A 9,696-nucleotide genomic window follows, 5' to 3' on the forward strand; every position below is an offset into this window, starting at 1 on the left:
CGGTGATCGGGGCGGGGAAGAGTGCCACTGCTGCTGCGCCAGCGTGCACGCCGGAAGCGCTCACGCGTATTATGTGAGCGTGGGCCCCACCACCGCAGCCAGCGTCCCTGCCCCGCTGCTGCGGACCCCGGTACCTGTCAGAATCCCTCGCGTACTCACATGTTCCTTACAACTTCAGTGGGTAGGGTACGTTGCGCTGTATAATATTTTTCAAAAGATGAAAAGATCGATGCTTCGACTTTTATCCTTTTGACTTTTTATTTCAGACTTTGACTTCGACTTTTCTATTTTATACTTTTTTCATTTTTTGACTTTTTGTCTTTTGACTTTTACCCGTTTTGACTTTTTGCTTTTGACTTTTTGTCTTTTGACTTTATTCCGTTTTGACTTTTTTTGTCTTTTGACTCTTACTCGTTTTGACTTTTTGTCTTTTGACTTTTTTCCGTTTTGACTTTTATCCTTTTGACTGTTTGCATTTTTGGTTTTTTGTCTTTTGACTTTTACCCGTTTTGACTTTTTGTCTTTTGACTTTTTCCGTTTTGACTTTTATCCTTTTGAATTTTTCATTTTTGACTTTCATTTTTGACTTTTTGCATTTTTGACTTTTTGTCATTTGACTTTTTGCGTTTTTGACTTTTGCACATTTTGACTTTTTGCTTTTCACTTTTTGTCTTTTGACTTTTATCCGTTTTGACTTTTATCTTTTTGTTTTTTATCCCGTTTGATTTTTTTGCATTTGACTTTTTGTCTTTTGACTATTTGTCTTTTGACTTTATTCCTTTTGACTTTTTGTCCGGTTACCTGTTTGAACACCCCCCTTGTGGTTTTTCGCGAATATCTTAAAAACGGCAGCGCGGAGCGCCGCCGTTTTTGGTACACCTTATCATACATCAATTCTACACATGTTGTGAAAATTTCAGACCAAGGTCATTCAAGGTCAGGTCACCAGGTCACTTGAAGTGACCTCACCTCATAAAAAGTTTCAATGTCTGTCATAGCTACACCGAGTGACCGATCGCTTTGAAACTTTCAGCGATTGCTAAGAGCAATAGCATGTACAAAATGCATATCTCAGAATTTTGATATCGATGACCTAAGGTCAGGTCGATTTTGCGACCTCCCCATTATAAGTCAATGGGAGAAAATTGAAATGCGCCTCCTTTGGACGAAAGACATTAAAAACACTCCCAAACACTGAATTACAAGTGGTTTAGACACACTGAACATGAAAATAGTGTCCGTGACCCCTGTTTATGCCCTGAGGTCATCTTAGGTCACGAATGGTATCTAACAGTTTTTCGCAAATAACTTTTGATAGAGGCATGCTAGAGCGATGAAAACGCCTTAGATGTGTTCAGCTCGACGATACGGATCGACTGATATGCAATATGACCCTTTCCGGTCAGGTCATGACCTTGACCTGAGGTCAAATTTTCAAGTTGACCTTTCAAGGTCAAGTTATAGTTCATTCGATGCGTCTTGACGAGCAGAACACGATGCCGGTAAAAGTAAGCTCGTACAAGGCTTGGGTCAAAAGTTATTGCAGAAAAACTGTTTCCGAAAAAATCGGCCATTTTTGCAAATTTGCCCCCTGCAGGCAAAACCGTTGACGTTAGTTCAAATCTGAGAGAATTACTCAGAAAGGGCGTTAATAGGGCTATCGAATGCACTTTTCCGCGGCGCTGTAGCTCTATTGGTTCCCGAGTTATGCGCTAGCTTCTTGGAAATTTTCGACATTTGACCTGGAAATCGGCGAAATTTTGCCTTCAATGACCTCTGGTGACCTGACCTTTGACCTGACCAAAAAATTGACCAAAGTGATTTCGTCATTATTTTTTACGCTCTTTCGAACGCCGCCTTCCGCGTATCGCTACGTGGCCCAGGAGCCGAGTTAGAAGGGGGGGTGTTCAAACACCCCCCCCCCCAGCAGGGCGTGGAAATCCAGGACCCCCAGCCGGGCGCGGGTTAATGCCCCCCCCCCCCCTCAGCAACTCACGGGTTAAACAATCGCCAGTCACAGCCAACCGTTGAGATTGGTAAAACCCTACATCACTTTAGCGGTGGGCTGTACCTATCCTAGGCTTCCAGATAATCAGAAGAAAGAGACAATGACAAACAAACCATCTGTAATCTGTAAAACTAATTACACCTTTTTTGTATTTGAATTCAACCATTCGCCATAACTCTTTGAGTAGCCATTTCGACAATCGGCATTGCCATTGAGCACAACTATTCCGGCGTTGCGTGTTTCATTTCGGCCATTTAGCAAAACAGATTGAACACTGAAATGAGCGATCTACAAAACAGTTTGACACTTCTCCAGACTTCGCCATTGAGCGAGCCAGCTCCGAGCTCGGCATATGACGAATAGTTTCGACCATTGACGATTTGTTTTTGCACAATGTTGAGCCATCCGCTCAATGTCGAGTTGTAGAGGAGGACCACCGAAAAGTTTTGCACAATGGTGTTTATTTGTGACCAACCGCCCATTTGTAGCGCCACCTTTATGGCGAATGTGTACAAATATTTTGTCTAATATGCACTGAAAACAATTTCACCCGAAGCTGGCGAATTAAGTGTTGCTCTGCGGGTGGTATATGTGTATTAACTCGCCATGTCCAGATTCTAGCTAGAGGGTAAGCAGACTTGCCTGCCTTATTACTCGTAAATATGCACTGTACCCACAGTTTGCAGTAAGGTAGCTACCCAGCACCGGATATTGTCCCCGCGGGTGTCGAGTCATTGGCACAGCCCTCACAGAAAGAGTTGGAACTACTCGAGGCATCGTAAACGCGTATCCGTGGATGGCGAACCTTTACATAACCTGCCCTGAAGGAGTTGGATCTACTGTTACAACTAGATGGCGTTGCCTCATACAGTTTTGAATTACAACAATTTTTAAACTTTTTTTTGAACCAATGATATGTTGGCACATTGTTTGGCGGTTTCCAAGTGGGGGCGAAAGTACAATTGTTAAGGTGCATCTTTAAAACCTCTGCAATATTCATCACGGGACGATTGGCAAGGCTTTTTCTTCCGAAACTACCAAGTGAGACCATTTTTATTCTTATATAGGTCACGAAAGCAGCGGCGACACATCTTCTTGATTTCGGGCGGTCTGCATGACTGCCGGTGACTGAGCCATGTCGAAATTTCTATGGGAATTCGATGTGACCTTTCCCACCGATGTGAAACTTTCTCACCGATGTTTCCTAGGTGTGAGATTGCTATAATATAGATATTTTCCCGCAAATATGGTCAAGCGTGGGAGTTTTTTTGGCCCTCGTGACTTAGTCGGCGAAGGGTAGGCGTGGAGGGTAACCCCATCTCCTAGGGGTTTGTGGGGCGCTGCTGCCAGGTAGGCGTCGATGAATACCATAGGCGTAGGAACAGGGGGGGCCAGGTGGGCAAGTGCCCACCCACTTTTCGAGGTGGGGGGCCAACCATGTGTTTTGGCCCACCCACTTTTTACTCGAGGCCCCTCGTCTCGTTTTGAGAGGACGTCGTCACCTTCCAGAATAAACAAACTCGGTAAAAATAAGTTCCACGAATCCCCACGCACGGACTCCAAGGGGCCGTGATGGATCCAAGGAGGCCCTCTGTTCATACTTGTCAGTCGAATCCCCTGAGACTGATGGCCTGAGAGGCCCTAGTGGATCTGAGGAGGCCCCAATATCCACACTGGTCTGGGGAGGCACCTGACACTGGCGGTCTGGGAGGCCCCTCTATCCACACTAGTTAGAGGTTTGAGACTGGTGGTCTGGGAGGCCCCTCCATCCACACTAGTCAGAATAGGCCCCTGACACTGGCGGTCTAGCCGAGGCCCCCTACCCTCACTAGTCAGAGGAGGCCCCTCTATCCTCCATAGTCAGAAGAGGCCCCTGAGACTGATGGTCTGGGAGGCCTATCCATCTACACTGTAGTCAGAGGAGACCCCTGAGACTGATGACCTGAGAGGACCTTATAATCACACCAAGCAGAAGAGGCCCATGATACTGATAGACTGAGAGGCCCTTCTATTCATACTGGCCACAGGAGACCCCCAAAACTTTCGGTCTGGGAGGTCCCTCAATCCGGCACCAGTCAGAAGAGTCCCCTGAGACTGATACCTGGGCAGGCGCGGATACAAGGGGGGGGGCCATGGGGGCCATGGCCCCCCCCTTGGCCGATTTTTTTCAAAAATAAAATAAAAAGTTAAAAAGCTGAAAAGGGGCCTCCTGAAAATAAAGTGGCCGAAATCCGATGAGTTTTTTTTTTAACCTACCCACTTAGTTATTTCTTAGAAGACTAGCTGAGGAGACTTCTTTGTTAGAAGATTGGTAAAGCTTTTCATAACTTGGAGGTCTCTTATACTCACAGAGATGACCACTTTTACAGGGCCTCCTAACCTGCACAGAGGGCCTCCAAGCCTGCACAGATGTCCTAACAAACACAAAATCTCTTAGCCTACACAGAGGCCTCCACTCGCATCCGAACAAAGGGCCTCCTAGCCAACACAGAGGGCCTCCTAACTCACACAGAAGGTCTCCTATCCTGCACAGAGGGACTCCAAGCCTGCACAGATATCCTCTTCGCCAACACAGGACCTCTTAATCTCCACAGAGGGCCTCCACTCGCATCCACTGAACAGCTAGATAAGCTCAATAGACGCAGTTTTTTTTTTGGGGGGGGGCCAACAAGTGGGAAGATGGGGCCTCCAACAGGTGGGGGGCCTCCTGGTTTCTAATGGCCCCTCCCTTGGAGATTTTCTGGATCCGCCCCTGTACCTGGGAAGCCCTTATATTCACACTAGGCAGAGGAGGCCCCTGAGACTGATGGTATGAGAGGCCCTCATATTCACACCAGTCAGAAGAGGCCCCCGAGGCTGATGGCTGTGAGGCCCTTCTGTTCATATAACTAGCCACTGGAGGCCCCTGAATTCGGTGGTCTGAGAGGGCCCTCTATCCACACTAGTCAGAAGAGGCCCCTGAGACCGATGGTCTGAGAGGCTCTTATATTCATACTGGCCACAAGAGGCCCCTGAGACTGATAGTCAGAGAGGTCCACTCCTAATGAATCTGAGGGGGCCCTCTATCCACATTTACACTTTTCTAGGGAGGCCCCCGAGACTGATGGTCTGAGAGGCCCTTTTATTTATACTGTAGGAGCCCCCTGAGATTAATGGTCTGAGAGGCTCTTCTATTTATGCTAACCAGAGGAGGCCCCTAGGATTGATGGTCTAACAGGCCCTTCTATTTATACTAGCCAGAGGAGGCCCATGAGACTGATGGTCTGAGAGGCCCTTCTATTCAAACTAGGCAGATGAGGCCCCTGAGAATGATAGTCCGAAGAGCCATGCGGCGGCAACTGGCCGTGGCCATATTTCGGTTCGGTAGGGCCCCACAGCGCTCATGAGAGCACCTCAAGGGCTCCTAAGTAGACACGCTTATCCCCATAAGGGTGCCACGCCGGCTTCTGAAGGCTCCTTGTAGGCATCTAAGGGCCCTTTCCGGCCTCTAACGGCTCCACCCGCCTGTGATGGCTCCACACCAGTGTTTATGAGCGCCACACAGCGGCGCCTTTGAGGGTCATACTAGTGTCTCTCAGGGCCCTATATCGGTGGCTCTGGGGGCCCCACACCGGCGCCTCTGTGGGCCACCACACCTGTGCATCTCATTCTCAAGGCTCTATAGGTACATCTGAAGGACCCACACCGACACCTCTGAGGGCCCCACACCAGTATCTCGGAGCTCTGAAGGCCCCACACCGGTGACTCTGAGGACTCACCGGCTCCTGAGAGCACCATGTTGATGTCTAACGGCTCCACAAGGCCACTGAAGGCACCACACAAGCTCTCACTGAGCTCTAATGTCCATGTACCGGCCTCTGAGGGATTTAAGCCAGCGCATTCATAGCTCCACACCAGCAATAGTAAGGGCTTCACACTGAAGTATCTGAGGGTTCCACACCGGTGTCTCTAAGGGCCACATACCGGCATCTCTGAGGGCCCCATACCGTCGTCTCCGAGGGTCCACATCTGGCGGGCACCCATCAGCGACTGAAGGTCCCACACTGTGGACTCCGAGAGCCCCATCTGCGTCTGGGAGCACCATGCCGTCTCTAAGAACCACAGAGGCTCCTCCGTACGAAAGATGGGCGTCTGCATGCCAAAGGGGAGCGGTTCTGAGACAGTAGGGCACCTACGTGCAATAGAGGGGCGCCTATGAAGCCCATAGGAGCGCCTCAATGCGAAAGAGGGGCGCCTCTGAGGCCTACATATATGGGCGTCCACATGCAATAGAGGTCTGCAACTGCAATTGATCAATGCCATGGGGGTGCATTCATAAGAAACAGGGGCGCCGGCATGGCAAAGAGAGGCGCCTTCAAGTGTCCATAAAAGAGAGACGCCTATGATAAGCGCACATTGTATGCGACAACGGGGCGACTGTGGGACATATAGGGATGTCTCTGATGACTATACATAGGGCGCTTAAATGCCAAAGAGGGCGCCTATGAAGCTAATGGGGGCACCTGGGAAACAAGGAAGACATAATTTGTGTAAGGGTTTTCAGGGGTCATGCGCCGTTTGCGGCAAATAGATTCTAAAAAAATCGGAGATGGAATAAGTTTTAAAAATGGTGCTGACTTTCCGCGCTGTTCGCTTAAGCGGTTACGCCCCTGGGTTCATCTGCCCGATCTCAGAAGCTAGATTTGGAGGTCATACCTACTTGAAAGCAGCCAGCAGGACGAGGCAAAAGTTGGAGGCCCCTGAAAATAGGAGGCCCCCTGGAAAAGGAGGCCCCTTGACAGGGTGGCCCACCCACTTTTCATGACGTTCCTACGCCCGTGATGAATACCTTTCGATGGAGGGGTCGCGAGCCACTGGTGCGCGAATAGTCGTGGAGGGTTACTACTCTCCAGAGTGAATTGCGAAAGTGTTATGTCCTAAATTGACTCCTGGGAGGGTGGTTAAAAATGGTTGCGGATAGGGGTACCCGCGAGGCACCGGTTTACTCGCCAGTTTTGGGTGAAATTGTTTTCAGTGTGTAGTCAAAAGCTAACGTAAAAAGGTGTAGTAGTTCTTGAAAGCATTGGTGTGAGAGCCGCTACGCGGGGACCCGAAAAACTACTCTGTTGATGTTGATGACCACAGATGCGATGTCGTGACCTGTATCATACACGAATCGTACGCTAACGGTAGTGCCTATTATCTACGGTGTAAACTACTCCTGCATGAAATAGGCGTCACCACAGCCTAACAGCTGGGCCGAAACAGTTAGCAAGGAGACCGGTCATGGGTCGTGCTGTCTTAACTCTCCGTTGACCCCGTCCACCGCCTCAGGCGATACCGGCGCCGCTGGGGCTCACCTATCGGGTGCACATTGCTCTATCTCAGTATACCCCGTCACTTTACAGATAACTTGTCATACAGATAACAGATAACAGTCATATAACTTGACAGATACCGGCAGTGGCGCGGGAACCGGGGGGGGGGAGCTAGCGGGGGCTGAGCCCCTCCCCCTCCAGCTTTTCGGCCGGGGGGCGGGCTCGTAATGTATTTGAGCCTCCCCCCCCCCCCCCAGCTGGAGGAATCGAAATCGGAAATCTACCAACATAATTTCATAGATTCATGCATAGGCGCGGGAACCGGAGGATGGGGCAGTGGGGGAAGCTTGCCCCCACAACTCTGCGGCCGTGGGGGCGGTGCCCCACAACTTTTCATGAGGCCAGGAACCGTTGGGCAGCTTGTCCTCCCCAAATTAGGGGTTGTGGGTCACAAAGGAAGAAAGCATGTAAGTGAAAAATCCCGCAGCTCTTTCACTAGCTCGGCAACTCATTTGGCACTTTACCTGGAGTAAAACCTTTACTCCAGGTTGCCAAAACGGTAGTTTCTTCACTCAGCTGAGACGGAATACCTCACTTTTTTGCATTTTTTTTTTCGTTTTGTTGTTGTTGTTGAAAAAGCCAAAGTCGGAAAAATAAGTGGCCTAAACCGGTGAGAAAACTAGATTTGGGGGTACCCTGGGTTGATCTCTATTATGCCCCCCCCCCCCCCCAAGTCTGACAGAAGTTCCCGCGCCACTGGATACCGGTGGTGAACGACATAAACACTTTAAGTTGCTGAATATTAGGTAGAGTATACTTAGGTGTTGTTTTCATCCGCTGGGACTGAGAGCGTGAGATGATGTTTTTCGTACTCCAGCGTAGATGTCTCGGTGGGTCACCTGGGGTCAGAAAACCGCTCCTCTCTAGGCCACTATACCTTGTCTCGGTGGGTCACACGGGGTCAGAAGATCACTCCTCTCCAGGTCACTATACCTTGTCTCGGTAGGTCACATGGGGTCAATATATCGCTCCTATCCAGGTCACACTACCTTGTCTCGGTAGGTCACATGGGGTCAATATATCGCTCCTCTCCAGGTCACTATACCTTGTCTCGGTGGGTCACATTGGGTAGTTAGACCGCTCCTCTCCAGGCCACTATACCTTGTCTCGGTAGGTCACACGGGGTCAGAAAACCACTCCCCTCTAGGTCGCACTGTCCGACGCCCGGGGCCTCAATGCCAGTGTTGTCCCTATCGACACCCTGTACGGGGCTCGTGACATTGCTGTAGCCGATACGGTATCTCTGCACCGATAAGGTATCAGTGGACCGACTGGGACGAGTATGAATACTTCAATTGATGGCAGTGGCGAATCCAGTGGCACGTTTGGGATGGGGCAGCTCATTGGAAATGGGGACACTCAAGGCCGTGGGGGGGGGGGGGGGCGACACTAGTTCTGGTATAGTCAACTGGTAGTCATCACTTGACCGCTGACCACCGCGACCGTCCAAATTTGGAGCATCACACAAAATTCTTAAATGTATCCCCAAGAGTTTTAACTTCAAAAAGGTGCTCATCAAGATAAGTTCATCAAAATTGCATGACCTTGACGCTACAATAAGCCAGAGAACAAACTTCATTCCTTTTTTGGCTCACTTCTACTTGCAAAAGTAAGGTACACGTACAGATTATATGCGCTTATGCGGCGAATCATCATTCTTGTCGAATATTGTCTTAAAACAATGCATAATTTCAAAGGTCAATGGTCGGACCACGAACGTTTTGAGGTAAGGGTATTGATTAGAACTGAGTGATAAACGTTACGTCAATATTCACCACTTTTTAGAGGTGAGTAAAACAACCGAAAGGCCCTATTGGACGCTCCCCTCTATGTGATAGTGGCTATACCGGCGGTATCCAGCCTTCTAAAAGAAATAGTGTCCACTGGCGGTATCCAGAATTCTAAAATAATAGTGTCCACTGTCGGTATGCAGCCTTCTAAAAGAAATAGTGGCCACTGGCGGCATCCAGCCTTCTAAAAGAAATAACGACCACCGGCTGTATCGCACCGCTGGATACTAAACCGTGTCCTGTATCCACCAGTCGATGGTGAGGTGTCCCGGATCCATACCCGTGCGGTGTCCATACAGCTGTAATATAACTAACACACACTGTACAGTCTACAGTTGACGGCAGAACGATGCACCGTTTCTCAGCGGGCAATCAGCTGCCTGCAGTGGTAGGCTGTCCCGCACCGCACCGGCTGGGTGACACATTGATTACCATAGACACACTTCATGTGTGATAATCAGTAAAGCCTAACGGCTCAGTCAACTGAAGTGCTGGGCTGGTGGTGAGGGTAAAAAGTATGATTCCCCCGTCCCCTGAGGGA

At 49.4% G+C, this 9,696-nt stretch overlaps 1 protein-coding gene across 1 annotated transcript in view; it reads right to left on the minus strand.

The window, feature by feature from the left end:
* LOC122393465 overlaps positions 1–8,419 on the minus strand; it is a 30,910-nt gene extending 22,491 nt beyond the window's left edge. The window contains exon 1 of the mRNA XM_043389487.1: positions 8,411–8,419. The gene's annotated coding sequence lies outside the window, so the exon portion shown is untranslated. The remainder of the gene's footprint in view (positions 1–8,410) is intronic.
* Positions 8,420–9,696: the final 1,277 nt, after the last annotated feature.

This window comes from Amphibalanus amphitrite, unplaced genomic scaffold (genome assembly GCF_019059575.1).
Source record: "Amphibalanus amphitrite isolate SeventyFive unplaced genomic scaffold, NRLGWU_Aamphi_draft 000536F_arrow, whole genome shotgun sequence".
Classification (NCBI taxonomy): Eukaryota; Metazoa; Arthropoda; class Thecostraca; order Balanomorpha; family Balanidae; genus Amphibalanus; species Amphibalanus amphitrite.